The sequence below is a fragment of the Zea mays genome, chromosome 9 (genome assembly GCF_902167145.1).
Source record: "Zea mays cultivar B73 chromosome 9, Zm-B73-REFERENCE-NAM-5.0, whole genome shotgun sequence".
Lineage (NCBI taxonomy): Eukaryota > Viridiplantae > Streptophyta > Magnoliopsida > Poales > Poaceae > Zea > Zea mays.
In genome coordinates this window covers 134,559,428-134,572,783 of record NC_050104.1, presented here as the reverse complement: position 1 = coordinate 134,572,783, position 13,356 = coordinate 134,559,428, and the positions used below count along the sequence as shown (strand labels likewise).

At 39.1% G+C, this 13,356-nt stretch overlaps 1 pseudogene; it reads left to right on the top strand.

The window, feature by feature from the left end:
* The window catches only part of LOC103640308 (U4/U6 small nuclear ribonucleoprotein PRP4-like protein), a 29,351-nt pseudogene that overhangs the window by 4,825 nt on the left and 11,170 nt on the right, over positions 1-13,356 (top strand).

The following is a 13,356-nucleotide window of genomic DNA, read 5'->3' as shown; positions in this document are numbered from 1 at the left end:
GAAATTCACACAGTACCAAACTAGGGTAATCATTTGAACATGAACTAAACAAAATGTCATAATTGCACATAGCATGACTTACAAAAAGTTACAGGTTTATCCATGTACACCAAGAGAGTTAATCGTTATGGATATAACAAATGAAAGAGTTACCCATGAATGATTCAAAAGATATATCCTATATAGCACCAATCATGATTAAGCAGACTTCATTATGATTCATTTAACACAGGCAATCATAAAACATAACTACTCCAAAGACAGGTAGCACAACAAGCCAACTTAAGAGCAATACTAAATTGCAATTATGTACTTAAAATATACGGGTACCATCCTTTGGAGAGCAAGTTGTAGATTCTCATCAAAGTCCTTTACTTGATTCACCAATAATGATTCAGGACCTATACACCTTATTTCACTTGAGATGAACATGGGATTAGTGTTTCACAATAATTCAACCTTGGGTCAATAAATACCAAAACAATTAATAGCTTAAGTATAGAGTTTTAGATAACCGTCTTAAGTTCTCCCATGGTCTCCAGTCCATCTCAAGGCACATGCATGGTCTAGTTAGCACAGTTTGGTACCCATCTCGGGATGGGTCCATAATGATCATCTAAATGTGCCTTTGGTACCCAAATGGCCTTTGTGCTAGTTCTAGGTGATCTCATTATAGATCTAGCACAAGTGTATAATTTGGGTCTCCTAAGCGAATGAGATTGACACACATTCACTTCTTTAGGAATCTTACCTTTATAACATACCTTTGATATATGACCCTGCTCACCACACTTGTAGCAGAAGCGTCGCTCAACCTGACATGACGCTTGCTGTTTGTCATTTTCCTTGGTGAGGGTCATCTTGGAGGATGCACACCCTTGATTCTTCATGACCGGACATGAAGTGATAATGTGGTCCTTATTGTTGCATCCAAAGCAACTTCTTGTCCCTTCATCCTTGTCTTTGTACGGACAGGATGCGATGAGGTGGCCTATCTCCTTGCATTTGAACCACCTCCTTTTTCCTCTTCCTTTTTTGTGCTTGAAGGACATGGAGAGATGATTAGTAAAAACATCATGACTAATTGAATTTTTACCTTTTTCCTCGTTCATGTTGATTTCTTCATTTATAGCTTTGGGAACATTCTTCTTATTGAGCTTAACACTTGCTGCAGTTTTTCCTTTCTCAAGCTTCTTCACCACGCGCCCGTGGATATCTTGAGAGAGTTGAGCTAAGCGTCTTCTCCTTAGTTGTCGTTGCTTCTTATTCCCACAGAATTTCTTTTGTGACCCTAAAACTTGTTGCTCAATCAATGATTGGCTTTCTTTTGAGCAACAGGGGTTAGTACATGATGATATACAATTTAAATGCGCACACGTGCGAGAATGAGGTTCACATGAATTGAAGTTTGAAATTACAACCTCATGAGCAACATTAAGCATGATATGGTCATCAACTAATTCATTATGAGAATAAGATAGCATATCATATTTTTCGCTTAGAGCAAGTTTTTCTAAATTTATCATTTCTACTTGACTCTTAAGCATAGAATTCTCAGTTTTAAGTTGAGCAACATCAGATAATACATCATGATTATTTCTTTGCTCAAATAAAATAGATTTATACCGTTGGACCAAATTATCATGAGAGCACTTTAGCTCCTCATGTTCTTTGGTCATCTTCTCCAGGCTGTCGTTGGTTTTGATGAGAGTCTCCTCTAGCCTGAGAAGCGTCTCGCCTTGTTCCTTGTTCCTCCTCAACAACTTAACCAAGAGCACTTTGTCTTCTTTGTTGAGATGGGTGTAGAACCGGCGAATCTCCTCTTCTTCCACATCACCGGTCTCATTTTCCCTGTCATTATTATTAGTGGAAGTAATACAGGAAAATGTACCTTGTGATGAAGACTCATCTTCGCTATCAACCTCATATTCCTCCTCATCATCACTTTCGTCTCCACTATCATTGTTAGCAATAAGACATTTATAACTAGTGGAAGACAAACCTGTCGACGAGGTGGATTCATCGTTGGGTGCCCATCGTTCTTGATCTTCTCCCTTTGAAAGGTTAGTATCACAAGCAATATAGGGAGTAGAAGCAGTACAATTTGCCACACAATATTTTACTTTAATTCTATTCCATAAATCATGAGCATCAACAATTAAATCATTATCACTACTCATGATGGCAAAATAAGCACCTCTAGAAAGAGAATCAACTAAGATGCTGCAAGCACGGTGATTGAGAGAAAAACATCTTAGTTCATCATTAGAGGGATTTTTACTAATATCAGATGGAAAAATACTTCTCCTAAAGATCTGTCTCAAATCAGGATCAACACTCATGAAAGCATTATAAATAGAGACAGACCAAGATTTGTAATTAGAGCCATCGCCTAAAAGAAGTTCTATAGTTACCTCTTGTGACGACATCGTTATCTCCGGACGGCTAAGCCCACACTGGAGAGGCCTAGCTCTGATACCAATTGAAAGTTCCCTTTGACCCAGGAACAGGATCTGGATGTCGCCTAGAGGGGGGGTGAATAGGCGAATAAAAATTAATCACTTTATAACTAGAAATTCTTACTCTACTCGAAGACTTAGTACGTAGTGGAGTGAGAAGACTCTTCGAGTAGGTTGCAGCGGAATGGAAGATCCTGTCTCAAAATGTCCTGCACTTCAAATCAAGCTTATACCACAGATAAGTATTGAAGTGCAGATATAAAGACAAGTAAGGCAGAGAGTCAGGATAGAACAGAGCACGCAGACGCAAGGATTTATCCCGAGGTTCGGCCAAGCCTGAAATGCTTGCCTAGTCCTCGTTGGAGTTAGCCACACCTGGGCTTGGAGTCTATTTCAACTCCTTCCTATGTTTGCTCAGATCTGTCAGTATGACATGTAGAGCCTTTCACTATTGAGTGGGGTTACAACAGAACCGCGGCTGCTTACAGACTTCTTGGCAGCACCCCGGCAGAGTAACGATACGCTCAAGACCTTGCTCTAGCTCTAAGCAGCACTTCTCCTCTCTTAAGGCTTATAGCTGTGCCTTCTACACAAACTATAGAGTTACACACAAGAGGGAGAGTGAGAATTGATTCGAGTGAAGTCTACACTTGTTGGCTACACTTCTTCTTAGCTGGAGGCGCCTAGGTGTCCCTTTTATAGGCACAAGGAGCCTAGGAGCCGTTGGAAGCAATCCAGGAAGGCAAATCTTGCCTTCTGTCGGGTGGCGCACCGGACAGTCCGGTGCACACCGGACACTGTCCGGTGCCCGATTTCTTTCCTTCTGTGGCGAAGCCGACCGTTGGGAGTCTTGGAGCCGTTGGCGCACCGGACATGTCCGGTGCACACCGGACAGTCCGGTGCCTCCATCTAGCCGTTGGCTCGGCCACGTGTCCCGCGCAGATCGCGCGGCCGACCGTTGGCCCGGCCGACCGTTGGCTCACCGGACAGTCCGGTGCACACCGGATAGTCCGGTGAATTATAGCCATACATCGCCGGTGAATTCCCGAGAGCGGCCAGTTCGCCAGAGTTCTGCCTGGTGCACCGGACACTGTCTGGTGCACCACCGGACAGTCCGGTGTGCCAGACTGAGCTGACTTGGTTGTACATAGCCAAGCCCTTTGCACCTCTCTTCTTTTATTCTTCTTTCTGTTTCTAACACTTAGACAAGTATATTAGTCCACAAAACCAATGTACTAAGTCTAGAAACATACCTTCTCTTAATCATTATAGCATTTCACATGCTTGAGCTTTGATGTTGGACTCATAAATCATCAAGTCGGCTTGACTTGATCTAGATTGACATTTCTTAGCTCCAACATCCTGCAAAGGTCACATAGAACATCTCCAAACATAGGAACAAACCAAACTAAAGATCAAGGTGAACTTAGCTCTTTTGGGCTGCTTCCCGTTCTGGTTTTGACACTTGTTCTCCTTCTAGTGACCTTGATCTCCTTCTTAGAGCTTGGTCTTGAGCCTTATGACTTACACCACATAACTGTAGCTGTTACCTCATTGGTTGTAAGTCACGTCCTTATGTAGTGATCCTCGATGTGCCGTAACTGTTCTCAACTCGATCACCCTTGACTTTGCAGGCCTTCTTCTTCACCCTTGGCTTTGGGTTCCTCAGCCTCCTTGACTTTCTCCCGTGCACTTGGTACCTCGAAGCTCTTCTTGCCTCCGTCCTTGGCTTGATCAGTTGTCTCCGAGCTACGCACCCGAGTCTCACTTTATGCAATGTCCATCTTACTTGTGATGTCCATTATGTATCCATAATCCAGTTCTTGGACCATCACATTTGTTCACTTGTGTTGAACCCTGTAGGCTTTACCTTAAGCACATGTTCAACACTTAGTACACTCGTTAGTCCTTTAATTGAGTTGTCATCCAAACACCAAAACTCACAAGAGAGCCTTCAACAACCAACACAAGTGCCACAAAAGAGAGAGCAAGCAATTGAGAGCTACTCATTTGAGTTTAGCACTAGTGCCTTGTGAGATTCATTGAGAGATAGTGTGTGCTACATCTTTGTGTTCATTTGCGCGTGGAGTTTTGACTCCCATTGAACTTCCTCCAAAGTTTTGGAGGCTTGTAAAAGCTAGCAAGAGACACCAAAAGAGTGTGGTGGTCCTTGCGGGATCGAGAGTGATCCTTGAGAAGAAGAAGAGCTCGCCGATCCTTGGGTGATCGGTGGAGAGAGGGAAAGGGTTGAAAAAGACCCGTCCTTAGTGGACTCCTCAACGGGGACTAGGCCTTTGAGGGCCGAACCTCGGTAAAACAAATCACCCATGTCTCGTGTGCTTATTGCTTATGATTTGTTTGTCCTTTCCCTTTTCTAAGTTTCTCTTGCACTACTCTTTGCTAATTCTATTTGGTGTTGCTTTAAGTTAAATTCTCATTTAGTAAAACAACACATTGCAAGAGAGAACTTGTGTTATTGCTCTTCTTGCCTAAGCCCTCTTGCTTTATTCTCATAGACTTATTAGTAGTATTGATTTATCAATTCCGCATTATTTGAAAGCAATACTCTTTACAAGCAAGGACTTAGTTTTTATACTCCGATAATTATCTATCTTGTTCTAACCACTAATCAAGGGATCTAGTTGGGGGATAAAGTTTTAACTTCCAGGTTTCGCCTATTCACCCCCCCTCTAGGCGACTTTCAATTGGTATCAGAGCTAGGCACTTCATCTTGAGTCTAACAACTCGAAGTGATGGCTCATAGAAGATCCCAAAAGAACAAGAAGACAACTCCGAAGGAGAACAAGGAGGTAACTCTTGAGATATTACTTTCCGATTGTTCTAATTATGATTCATGGTCCACTAGAGTAATAAATGCCTTTAGAATCATAGATCCACAATTAGAACAAATTTTAGACAAGAGTATTATTCCTCCTAACTATGCTAGGGAAAATGCCTCCGAAGAAGATTTAAGATGTATTCGCTTAAACTATCTAGCTTATGACATCTTAAGTAAATCCCTTAGCAAAGAAGATTATCATGCTTTCATAATAAAATATGATAAACCTATTTGTGGTGTGCATGATATTTGGACTAGAATTAAAACTAAATTTGATAAGTCCAAACATGATAGTTCATTTTGTGCTTCTACTTCCTTTGGTATTTGTGATACTAATCATTGCAAGGAAGAAGAAGAAAATGATCGATGGAGACCAAACGATGAATCCACCTCTCCAAAAGGTTTGTCTTCCCATTTCGATTCCCACATGTGTTGTGTGGCTAATGAAAATGATAGCGGAAGCACAAACAAGGATGGGGAGGAAGAAAGAAGCTTCATGCAACTCTACGCTCGCCTAAGCCAAGAGGATAAGGCGGTCATGCTCAAACTTCTAGAAAGAGCGAGAGAGCAAAGCGAAGCTCGTCAAAGGATAGAAGATGTTCTCTCCATGAAAATGCTACACTTTGACGAGTTGACTAAAGAACATGAGGAGCTAAAATGCTCTCATGTTGATTTGGTCCAAAGGTATGAAACTATTTCAATTGAGCAAGATAACGCTTTACATTGTATCGCTCAATTAGTAAATAGGAATACCTTGCTTAAGGACCAGGTAGAAAAGCTAAAAGTTGAAAATCTAGCTTTTCAAGAAAAATATGATATGCTCCTATGCTCTCATGAAAATCTTATGGATGATCATATCATATTAGATATTGCTCATGAGGTTGTGATAGAAAACTTAAAATCCCAACAACCTCACTTTTACACATGTATTCAAATTGAAACTATATTACCATGTGCTAATGCTTGTTGTCCGTCGACAAGCAAATCTTCCTTTGAGCTAGAATTTGCAGGAGCAAACGATGATACATATCAAAAGCTCAAAGAAGAAAATGAGAGGCTAAAAATGAGCTTGACTCAACTAAAAGGGAAATGCATTGCTCAACCTTCTCAAGATAACCATGATCACATGGTGAAGAAGCTTGAGACGGGAACAACCGAGGCATGCACTAAATCCCTTAAAGAAAATGTCAAGGACTTGAGGATTGCTAAGAGGAGGAAGCAAAAGAAGAAAATCAATACCTCTTCTAAAAGCCTCAACCATGCCTCCATAAAAGGTAACATCCAAGGTAATAATCAAGTTACACTTCATACAAATAGAATCAAGAAGTGTAGTGAATGCTTTGAAGAGGGGCACTTGATTAGATCATGTCCCTATATTAAAAATGGCTTGATTATTAACAAGGATGATAAACTTTGTTTTAAATGTTCAAAGAAGGGACACTTTATTAAATCTTGTCCCCATTTAAAACAAAAGGGCATAGGGTTAGAAAAGAAAGTTTTTACTAACCATGTAGCAAGCAACAAACAAGGAAAGAAGAAATCTTCAAAACTTGGAAAACGCCTATGCTACACATGCCGGGAAAAGGGACATCAATGCAAGGATTGTCTCATTGGTAACTCCTCCACTCATAGCTTGTCATTTGATTCATATATAACTAGGCAACCCAAAATTGCAACTTGTGCTAAAAAGGCAATGAATTTGCCAAGCGCTAGCACAAAGGACATTTGGGTTCCTAGATCTTTGTTGACTAATCATAATGGATCCATCAAGCGATGGGTACCAAAACATGCTTGACAAGCTTTGCAGGAGAAGGAGATGATATGAAACTTTGGGTGCTTGAGAGAGTCAAGTCAATTCACATTAACTCAAGCTATCAATCTACAATGATCTACATATCCAAGATTGACCCAAGGTTATTTCAAATTATTATGTCTAAAACTCATATCATCTCGGGAAGATATTGATGTTGTAGGAAACAAAGAACTAATCCCATGTCGAAAAGTCAAGACCTACAACATGGAGGAAAGCCAAAGGATGGTAACAATTATGCTTTTAAGTGCAAATATCTTAAATTATCATTTCTTATGTGTCTTGTGTAGTTACATAGAAAAGGAAGCACTTAAAATGTTCTTAAAATTATGTCACCATTCTTTGAAGATATTCCTCCCATATGGTAGATTGTACATTCATCATTTCTATACTATGGCAATCTACATGTTTTAAATTATTAAGAAATCCATGGCATGTTTTACACTTATTATCTTATTATTACCATGATTCTAGATATAAAGAGATATTCCAAGTTCTTAAAGGAATAGGGTGTCACAATAGGAATTCAAATCCCTACGACACCTACAAAAGGAAGATTCTCTCTATAACTAGAATATGTTTTCTCTTTGGAAATGCGTAATTTAACATAAAAAGGAAAGTCAATCCAATGACTTATGTTGTTATGCTTCTTGCTTATATTGGATATGATTCTTCTACATTTATCGCTCTCCATGTTATGAATTAGATTTATTCCTGTAATTCTTAAGAACTTACTATGCTTGTTCCATAAGTTAAAACTAAGCATACTTCAAGGAATACTCTAGTTCATATTATAAAGTTTCCATGCTTTAGTAATTCACTCTTCATTCCTTATCAAAAATAATTACAAAAAGGGAAACTAGTGCTTGTGTTGCTATTAACATTTCTCTTGAGCCTACTTATAAGAGAGTAAGTGCAAGGTTAAAGCCACAAGCCTCAAAGGGTACTCTTCACCCAAAAGGAAGAAAGGTCAAAGCAAAGGTATGGGAACTCATCTCTTTAATTTAGTTCCCATCAATGATTGTTCACTCTAACTCTAAGTATATCTTTGTGAAGAAATAGATTCTTTAGTAAACTTAAATTGGCTAAGATGTGCATTCAATCTCATTTTCATTAATGCACTTATCCATTAGAATCTATTTCATACCTTTGCTATATATATGTTCTCATATTGACTTGCTTTTAAGTAATGATTAATAAATTCAATATGAAGAAGTAAATTCCTATGCTTGATCAAATGTCTAAATAGTGCATGTTCCTCTTTTCAAGTAATGTGCACTAATGTCAAGGATTTTACTTCATGTCTGTGTGATCTATGGATGATGAACTACCTTTACTTTCTCTCTTAAGAAATCATCATTCATCTTTTACTCCCTTGTGCTATTAACATCTCTATTGAGTATTTTCAATAAGTTTGGAAGGAAAAAGAGTCAACTATAAAGGGAGGACACTCAAATGAAAAAGGAAGACATCAAGAGCAACAACACCTACTTGGATATGAGATCTTCAAAACATTCAATGATGTGGTTGTAAGCATTCAAAAAAACTTTTCATTATGAGAATACTAGGCAAAAATTGTTTATTGCAAATCTTTTAAGCCTTGATCGAGATAAATAGTGCTTCTCCCTATTTGCCTTTAAAAGTGAGTGCATCCACCCATTTCCTTCATTCTTGATGCATATCTCTAGGGGGAGCCTATTTCTATATCTTGATTATTTTGAGACTAGCTCGTTATCTTAGTAATCTCATATAGTCTTTTGTATGAGAACAAGTTTCTCATAAGGCATGCTGCTTCATTTCAATCCAACTTGGTAAAATAATGTCACCTTTATCAAGGATTGTAGCTTTCAATGTTAAAGTAGCATATTTATCGAATTCTCCTATTTATGAGCATGTTTGAAAATCTAATGCCTATGTTGTTCTTTTGATCGCATCTGTTGTATGATCATTGAATAACTTCAATTATCACTTATGCTTCTTAGTGCTTCATGCAATTTCAATTTGATTTCAATCGACATCTATCTTGATATGCACTAAGTTAAAAGGAGAATTCATGATACATTTATGTAATCTGTGATCTACTTGATATCTAAAAACAATGACTTAGAATAAGATCACTAGTTGTAGAACTCTCTCTTGTGCAAAATATTTCCATATATTGTCTTGAGTACAGGTCTTAGGAAAATTCAATAAGACTAAGGACAAAGCACAATGAAGAGAGCATCACTAAGTAAAGGTACAAAAGGGTAAAACTCCTCAATCTCATTCATACATGTACCTAAATCTTCCTACATTCCTTGTATATCTTGTATAAAAGGAAGAGAAAGCATGTTCATGCATTAAACCCTGCTTCATACTTAGTTTAACTTCTCAAACATTCATTCTTACATCTTTGTTCAATCTGGGAGAAGTAATTTTATTGTCAAAGAGCTTAAAGCTTAACCTTGTAACGAGGATAAGCTGCCTTTGTTCCAAAGGTGGATGATCCTTAAGCCTCTTTGAAATCCTTAAGGGTAATCGCTTAAGATAACATGCTTTCATAAGTGCATCAATTGTCGTGAGCATTTGAGCATCACACCTATACTATGACACAATGCACTTCACACTCTTTATGATATAGATATGATCTCATTAACCTAATTATGTGCACTTGGCGTTTAAGACCAAAATCTGTATTCCTCTCAAAGCACATATTCAGGGGGAGCAATCTATATTATATAGAATTGTTTAAGCTTAATTGACATATCCTTTTAATCATATCTCTTTCTTTTGGTACATTTTCATATCTCTTATCTCTCTTTGTGCCAAGGCTAAGACTAATATGTTTTCATGAGCATCTCATGTATTAAGTCTTAGATTGAAAGGAAATGGAGTATTCGGCAAAGACATCGCTTCCACTCAACTCCATTGGTGTTATCCACTCTTTGCCGGTATCCCGCCATCTCTCCATCTTTGGTATAATCTTCACTCATGTTTTATTTGCCAAAGGGGAGAAAGTGTAAGCCCAAAGCAAAAGGACCGCACCACCACCTAATTTTAAAGAAAAGCTAATGATTTTCAATTGGTAAATTTCAAATTGGTATCTTATTGTGTTCAAAAGGGGGAGAAAGTAGTATTTTCAAAATTGATATCTTAAAACCCTCTTGAACACTAAGAGGATGATTTTATTAAGGGGGAGTTTTGTTTAGTCAAAGGAAAAGCATTTGAAACAGGGGGAGAAAACTTCAAATCTTGAAAATGCTTCTCAAAATCTTATTCATTTATCCTTTGACTATTTTGCAAAACACTTTGAAAAGAATTTCCAAAAGAGTTTGCAAAAACAAAACAATTGGTGCAAGCATGGTCTAAAAAATTAAAAGTATATTGGCTCAATTCTAAGTAACCTTTGCGCTTACAATTATGCAAACTAGTTCAATTATGCACCTATATATTTGCTTTGGTTTGTGTTGGCATCAATCACCAAAAGGGGGGAGATTGAAAGGGAATTAGGGTTACACCTTTTTCCTAATTGATTTTGGTGGTTGAATTGCCCAACACAAATAATTGGACTAACTAGTTTGCTCTAGATTATATGTTCTACAGGTGCTAAAGGTTCATCTACAACTATACTAAATCGACTGTCCGGAATACCGTAGATTATTCCGGACAGGAGAAGCTTTTTGGAAAATCAGACCAAGCGCGGACCGTCCGGGCCCTTGCGGCGGACCATCCGCGACACCACTTTGACTTCGACCAGGAACTATAAATCATGGATAGTCCGACTAAACCGTGGACCGTCCAGCTACAACGCGCGGACCGTCCGGCTATAATTCACGGACAGTCCGCAGGTGAAGACCTGGTTCAGCCCGAATGTGACAAGTTGAGCAAAAGGAATTATACAGCTGGCGCGGACCGTCCGGAACCAAGGGCGGACTGTCCGCGTGGTGTCACCGAGGCAGATAGTCGTTGATCTAACCGTTGATCTGTCAGAAGTATCCGTTGAAGATGTCAGAATCGACCGTTGGAGGGTCACGGACCGTCCGGGCCCTAGTCGCGGACCGTCCGCCAGTGCAATTTCTGGCAGATGCGCCCCAACGGCTATATGGGTGGTTGGGGGCTATAAATACCACCCCAACCGGCCACTTCAAAGTGTGGGAGCCCAAGCAACATTCCAAGTCATCTAGTTGACATACTCAAGCCCTCCCAACCACATATATTCATTGATCCATCCTATACACAAGATTTAGACCGCTACAACCAACACAAGTGCCACAAAAGAGAGAGCAAGCAATTGAGAGCTACTCATTTGAGTTTAGCACTAGTGCCTTGTGAGATTCATTGAGAGATAGTGTGTGCTACATCTTTGTGTTCATTTGCGCGTGGAGTTTTGACTCCCATTGAACTTCCTCCAAAGTTTTGGAGGCTTGTAAAAGCTAGCAAGAGACACCAAAAGAGTGTGGTGGTCCTTGCGGGATCAAGAGTGATCCTTGAGAAGAAGAAGAGCTCGCCGATCCTTGGGTGATCGGTGGAGAGAGGGAAAGGGTTGAAAAAGACCCGTCCTTAGTGGACTCCTCAACGGGGACTAGGCCTTCGAGGGCCGAACCTCGGTAAAACAAATCACCCGTGTCTCGTGTGCTTATTGCTTGTGATTTGTTTGTCCTTTCCCTTTTCTAAGTTTCTCTTGCACTACTCTTTGCTAATTCTATTTGGTGTTGCTTTAAGTTAAATTCTCATTTAGTAAAGCAACACATTGCAAGAGAGAACTTGTGTTATTGCTCTTCTTGCCTAAGCCCTCTTGCTTTATTCTCATAGACTTATTAGTAGTATTGATTTATCAATTCCGCATTATTTGAAAGCAATACTCTTTACAAGCAAGGACTTAGTTTTTATACTTCGATAATTATCTATCTTGTTCTAACCACTAATCAAGGGATCTAGTTGGGGGATAAAGTTTTAACTTTCAGGTTTCGTCTATCCACCCCCCCTCTAGGCGACTTTCACCCGCTCACTGGTTGTTCCTTCTCTCGTGATGCATCCATGCTCGCCACAAGGTGTTTCCTCTTAATCATACGGAATTACATGTGCTTTGTTCTTCTATATGTCTCAAACAAATGTTGCGAGGCAAGGATGCAGAAAACTGTTTCCGACTTTGATCTTATTATTATGTGATTTCCGTAGCTAATTCTGGGTCTGGCAATACTTTTAATCATTTTGACTAAGCATATCATAAGGTATATCAAATATAGAAAAAACTTTTACGTGGGCAACATAGCTGGTGCTCAAAGGGATACAGTTCTCACGTACACATTTTAAATTTAGGACATCCATCTAGCATCTAACGGTGGCAACTTTGTGGAGTTAGTCATAAAATTTTGGTGGAAGGGGTTCTTTTTAAAATTAACTGCTGCCATTGATAGGAGATGTATGTCTCACATTTAAAATGTGCACATGCGCACTATACCCCTTCGACAATGATAGACTAAGCATATCACTTGGGAATTAACTAAGTCAGCTGTAATTTAAAGTTTTAGTGTCTAAGATCACTGGGCTGCTAGGAAATCAGGATCGGATTTGTTTCTTACTCTAGTGGATAGGGGATGTCCAACATATTATTAGTCCCATCTTCTCATACGATCTGGAAGCACCGAAATAGAGCGGTGTTTGATGGTGAAGCTCCAAACCTCTCTCTTCTCCTTGAGCAAACAGAAGAGGAAAGAAAGAGATGGGAGTTTGCGGGAGCCAAAGGTCTATCCTTTTTGGCTGCCAGCATATATGCTGTTGTAGTATTGAGTGTGTTTATAGATCCTTTTGTGTATGCCAGTGTGTGGCTTTCTTTAGACCCTTGTCCTCTCTTTTTAATATATTATGGAGCACAGTTCTCCTGTGCTTTTCGAGAAAAAAAATCTTCTCATATGTGATTGGTTGGAACTTGTATCCCTTCCGAGTGCGCATAATCCCTGCTTTATCCTGACAAACTTTGGTAGAACATAAAGCTGAAGTTAGACTCTATACATTGGCTTTATTCAGGATTATCAAAATAACAGCAATAAAGACCATCTTCAGCCATATTCACCTTGAGTCGTTAATTGAAATTAGTTAGCAGTTTGTGTGCACAATAAATAAGATTGTTAACTGAAGTTAAACAACGTATCTATGTTACCAATAGTGCAACTAGTTGCTTATTAAATGTTTACACTTGTTTTCAGCTTTATATGGAAGATTATGTTCTTTCACTCTTGATTTCTTTTCAGGAAATAACCATTTGCTTA